Genomic DNA, 6000 nt, shown 5'->3' with positions numbered 1-6000 from the left:
CTTCCGAACTGAGCTGAACTTTAATCCCAGCAAGCGCTTCCCAGGTGTTTAATAAATAGGGCACATAGCAGTGACTATGGAACAGTGAGTTGAAGGGGAGAATGTCAGTGTCAGCTCACAAATTTCTTGATTTTGAAACAGAAAATTAAACAGCATCAGTGTCGGTTTTAAAATAGATTTTCAGACCCAAGCTTCTTCAGAACATTCTTCATCATCAAGGCCCTTGCTACTTATTAAAGTAACTCCTCCCCAGTACTATTAACAAGGATATAAGCATTCACTCCACTTAATTGCTTGGCAGTAATGTTCTGAGACACTCTACACTGTTCCACACCCGCTGCCAGCCCCTGGCTACAAGAAATGTAGTCATTTCCTACAGTAGCAAGGGTGGACTAATTAGCACCACAGCAAGTCAGTGCCAATTACCTCACCCTTGATGCTGCAAAAGCTCAACAAGAAAGCACTGCATAAGGAGGAGCAGAGCAGAAAAGGCAATGCAATGGGTTTGAGGGAACGCTACCAGGCACAGTGGCTAAGTACAGACAGTCAAAAAACCCAAGGCTGAATTGATTCAATCTTTGCAAGTTTCTCTAAACCGAGTAGATTCAACCAATAATAAAGGGAATTAATGTTCACTTTTGAAACTGGCAGTGGCCCACACCAGAAGCTGGGGGGTGCTAGAGCATGCCTCCCAGCCTGCTGGCCACACAAATGCAGCCCAGATCCTGGACTCATCCTTGCTTGGCTGCCCAGCACACCCCCTTAACCCCTTGCTGTCCCTCGCAGAGGGGAACAGCCCACCAGCCCAGGCCTGGCTAGATTCCTGTGTCTCAGTGGGGGTTTCCCACCCCAGCCAGGGTCCCCCAAGCCCTGCCCCTAGTATAGGGTTGCCAACCCTCCAGGATTGCCTTGGAGTCTCCAGGAATTAGAGACAAATTAGAACTAGGAGACTGCTGAGATTCATCTGGGAGATAAATGATAGGACATTCATGAAAATAAATATTAAATGTTGAATTCGATATATACAGTAGCCCAGTGGGTTTTTAAAACTTAATAGTAACGTGCATTTCCCTTCCTGACATAATGATTCATTAATGGCACTATGTCATATGAAGAATCTACTCTAGAAGTTTCCAAACAGAGTTGGCAACACTACCCTGGTGCAGAGAAGGGATTCCCCCTTGCCCTCAGGATGGTCTTACACAGGCTTGTCCCAGCCCCATAGGTAGGAAGACGGAGGAACAATCCATCCAGCCCGGGGCAGGCAGGATCCCCCAGCCTCAGTGGGGGTGCCCCACCCCTGGCAGGGATGCATTTCCCCCCCTCCCCTTCCACCCTGGCCCCTCAGAGGCAAGGGCAGCTGACTAGGCGATGCAGCTAAAGGAAGCCAGCCCCGCTCTCTCAGCTGCAGAAGGTGAAAAGCCTGGCAGAAGGGGCTCTTCTCCCCTGTGCTGTGCGGACCCAAGCTGGGGGTCCCATGCTGGATGGGACCCCCAGCCCCCTACCCCACCCCCTCAGAGGCAAGGGCAGCTAGCAGGATGCTAAGGCAATTCCAGCCTGGCCTGAGGGCCTGTGGGGGGGCAATAAACCCCATAGAGGGTACTTTCCCTCCCCTTGTGCTGTGCAGACCCGGGCTGGGGGGTCTGGGGTCCCTTCCCCTGCCACCCCGTCCTGCTGTGTTGACAGGCACAGGCAGAGACTTTACTGCCTCAGCTCTGTGATAGCAGGGGGGCAAAGCCAGCCCTCCTCCACTAGGGCAGACAGCACCACCCAGGGCTGCAAAGCACCCTGGGATGCTGGGGGACTGTGAGTTAACTTGAATCGGGAAGGGATCTGGGACAGAAGTTTCATAAAGGGGTTTGACCTAAATCTGTTAAGTCTGATACTACATCCATCCAGGTTTATCTTAAACTAGAGGTGCACTGATAGAGATTTTGGGGGTCAATACTGATAGCCAGTTTTTAAGGAGACATATAGGCCAATACTGATCCAATTTTCAATATAGCTGCACGCAGCTGTTAAGTCTGTTGTGGTGGAAGGGGAGGTGGGAAGAAAGGGGAACGGGGGCACAGATCAAGGCCCCTGCGGTGAGGGAGTGGGGCTGGGGTAGACACTGCCCAGCAGGGCGGGGTGGGGCACGGGACGGAACCGTGGCTCATCCAGGGGGCATGCGTGGGGGGCAGCTCCTGCTGCTGCACGCACCCCAGAAGGGCATGAGGGGGAATGTTCCCAGATCTGCGTGGGGGGCTGGGAGGGCTGCAGCCGGGGCTGCGCTGGGCTCTTCCTGGTTGGGGGCTGGGCCAGGCTGTACTTGGGCATCTGCCTCAAGTGCAGTCCTGGCCCAGCCTCCTCCCCCCACCCCATGCCAGGAAGAGCCCAGCACAGCCCCAGCCCATAACTGCAGCTTCTCCCACCCCCCTGCACAGGTCAGAGGCACATGCCCCTACCCCCTGTGCCCTCCCGGGGTGCATGCAGTGGTGGCAGCCACCCCCCTCCCTGGCCCCATGCCCCTTGGACGAGCCGCTGTTCTGTCCCACACCCCACCCTGGCTGAGCAGCACCTGCCCCAGCCCCACTCCTCCTTCACTGTGAGGGGTATTGATCTGCCCCCTCTTCCTTTCCACTACAACAAATTTACCAGCTGCACGCAGCTCTCCAAGCTGCTGGGCTGTGCTCTTTGCTGCCTGTGCTGTGCTGCAGCTGTGCACACGCACAAGCATTTATCAGCCAAATTACTGGCCACATCAGGCCGATTTCTGATACAATCGCTTTTCTTTATATTGGTGCCAATCTGATATCAGACCGATGTATCGGTGCACCTCTATCTAATCAGTTTTGGCCATTTTGAAAGCGACCTATGTGCACTGAACTTCTGTTCTGTTCCAGATTTAAACTAGTTTCTGGTCATTTAAACTGGCTTACATGCAACTTCTGCCCCAGCCAGAGTAAGTTCCTGGCCAAGCATGGCACCAGATTACAGGGGGAAAATGAAAGGGATGAGGGGAAAGAAAATCTATACATGAACTAAAAGAATGAGACTTGGAAATAATAGTAATGGTAATATTTTAGAAGGAGAAAACCTTGGAGAGGAAAATGAACAGGGAGTTCTGAACTAAGACACATGTAAAACCTCTTTAAAATTGTTAATATTAATCTAAACCATTTTGAGTTCAATAGGAGATATTGAAGAATAATTTAAAGAAAATGGTGTTTAAGTGAAACAAAACATTTACAGGCAGAACCAAACCTAACTCTCCCTACATGCAAATATTTTAAAGGAGGAAAAAAAAGAGGCAGGCATCAAAAACTAAGTGGTTTGAGTTTGGGGAATTTAACAGAAGCAGTTAAAAGGCACAGATACTTATTTGCATCAGGAAAGTACAATTTAATTTGCTTTTCTATCTTATTGACACAGCTACGAGAGAGACCCCTGCAAAGATTTAGTCACACAACAGGACAGTTGATCAGTATGTCTTATTAATACTGAGAAAAATCACTCTCCGCATAACACAGTACATTTAGAGGCATACAGGCTTTCAACTGCAAAATCCTTTGAACTTTATTCATGCGTATGAGACTTGTGGCATTTATGCTCTATCATTTAAGTATCACAGTTCCCACAGAACAGCCAAGCATTCTTGAGTCAAAACAAAAGCTATAGTTAACAAATGCATTGGTACCTGTTCAAGTGACTTAGTGTTAAATCCATCATTCACATAAGGACTTCAACTGTATTAACTGCTTCTGCTTTACACCTATTGGTGATTTTGAGAGAGAGCCTCAAAGATTCAGACCAAATAAACTGGCATTTAAAAAAAAAAAAGGTCGGAAATTAAAAGGTTCTGGAGTGGGGGCAATAAAACCCTACGCTTGTTTGAAGATGAACCTTGATCCATTTGTAATGGAGATTATATGATGTAACTACTTACAACACTGAGGGACTGAAATTAGTAACCCGTGATATGTTCCTTCAAATGCTATGTTCCTATGAAAGAGAGGCACAAAGTCAGGAACCTGAAACCCTCAGAGTCCTTATACCTTCATTATGCTGTATTCATGCATAGGTCACTCTCTAACAATGGGAACCATTCAGCTATAAAGCTACATTTTGAAGCACAATATTTTAAACAAGAATGCCAAACCTATGCAACCAGGTGTTTACCTACCTGTACAAAGCTCAGGAATTTCTCAATTTATTGATTTTGGAGGCTTAATTTCTTAATTTTAGCTTTATATTTAGTCACCATGTTGTTGAATTTTTCATCTAAAAATAGGTGTTCTATATCTTTAGCTTCAACCCTCTTTTCTGTTAGCCAATTCACTCCTGACCCCTCCCCTTCCATCTCTTTCTGCCTATCCCCACTGGTCAGAAAAGAGTGTAGGAGCTGGCTGAGATTAAGAGCTGAAAGAAACTAACCACCTGGAAGTGGTGGAAGTTACCTTTTAAAATCCTGTTAAGATAGCAATTATTATATCTAGAGCTTAAGGAACTACCCTGCTTCTCCTAAGAATTAAACAATTAATTATTTCTCCTTTTCCACTGAACATGCCCCAGCACTGTTTTTCTGAACCAGTTTTCCTCAACCAATGTCATTTTAACTTTACACAGCAAATTAAAATAGGTCATACATCTTTCCATCAGATCTACTTGTGTAGATCTCTCGGCACAGGATAAGTCCCATTGAAACAACAGGCATAAGGGTTCCACATCAACAGATCCTGAATGCAGACTGTAGGTCAGTAATTTTTATGGATAGCAGGGATATTTGGAAGAAATCCACAGAGAAGCTGGCCAGAAAAAACACACACTAGTGCCCCTGCTCCCCACAGTCACGATTTTTGCATTATTTTATTGATTCACTGTAGTAGTAAAACAATATATTTACTCTGGACGTAGATAGCAATGCTGGTATGTCTGCATGGCACACTGCAGTGCTATATAGAAATGCTTGAGCTAGCACGGGAATTAGTAGGGTATAGAATCATAGAAAATGGGGATTGGAAAGGACCTCAGGAGGTCATCTAGTCCAATCCCCTGCTCAAAGCAGGACCATCCCCAACTAGATCATCCCAGCAAAAGTTTTTCCTAGCTGGGTCTTAAAAGCCTCCAAGGATGGAGATTCCACATCTTTGGACGTGTTCCAGTCCTTTAATACCCTCCTCATGAGAAAATCCTTCCTAATATCTAACTTGAACTTCCCTTGCTGCAACCTGAGACCACTGCTCCTTGTTCTGTCTTCTCCCACCACTGAGAACAGTCTAGCTCCTTCCTCTTTGTAACCCTCCCCCTCCAGGTAGCTGAAGGCTATTAAATCCCCCTTCAATCTTCTCTTTTCCAGAATACATAAGCCCAGTTCCCTCAGCCTCTCCTCAGAAGTCATGTGCCCCAGCCCCCTAACCATTTTTGTTACCCTCTACTGGACTCTCCCTTTTGCCAACATCCTTTCTGTAGTGAGGACCCAAAACTGAACACAGGACTCCAGATATGTGGCCTCACCAGTTACGAATAAAAAGGGAATAATCACTTCCCTTGATCTGCTGGCAATGCTCCTACTAATGCAGCCCAGTATGCTGTTAGCTTTCTTGGCAACAAGGGCACACTGCTGGTTCATATTCAGCTTATTGTCCACTGTAACACCCAGGTCCTTTTCTGCAGAGCTGCTGTTTAGCCATTCAGTTCCCAATCTGTACCATTGCATGGGATTGTTCTATCCTAAGTGTAGGACTTCACATTTGTCTTTATTGAACTTCATACAATTTCTTTTGGTCCAATTCTCCAATTTGTTCAGGTACCTCAGAATCCTAGCCCTACTGTCAAGCATAACTAATACTTCAACCAGCTTAGTGTCATTCACAAACTGGCCAAAGGTGCTATCCATCCCATCTTCCATATTGCTGATGAAGATATTGACCAAAACTGGCCACAGAACCAATCCCTGGGGCACTCCACTTGATACCAACTGCCAATTAGACACTGAACCATTAATTACTACCCTTTGAG

At 46.7% G+C, this 6000-nt stretch overlaps 1 protein-coding gene across 3 annotated transcripts in view; it reads right to left on the bottom strand.

The window, feature by feature from the left end:
* Positions 1–6000, bottom strand: part of NCOA7 (nuclear receptor coactivator 7) — a 123013-nt gene that overhangs the window by 46986 nt on the left and 70027 nt on the right. The window contains exon 1 of one of the 3 annotated variants that reach the window (XM_025209005.1): positions 3680–3698. The exons of the other annotated variants lie outside the window; for them this stretch is intronic. The gene's annotated coding sequence lies outside the window, so the exon portion shown is untranslated. Of the gene's footprint in view, positions 1–3679; positions 3699–6000 lie in introns of those variants that run through there. 3 annotated transcript variants of the gene reach the window in all.

Source organism: Alligator sinensis, unplaced genomic scaffold (genome assembly GCF_000455745.1).
Source record: "Alligator sinensis unplaced genomic scaffold, ASM45574v1 scaffold257_1, whole genome shotgun sequence".
NCBI lineage: Eukaryota > Metazoa > Chordata > Crocodylia > Alligatoridae > Alligator > Alligator sinensis.
This window is presented reverse-complemented; position numbering and strand designations above follow the sequence as displayed.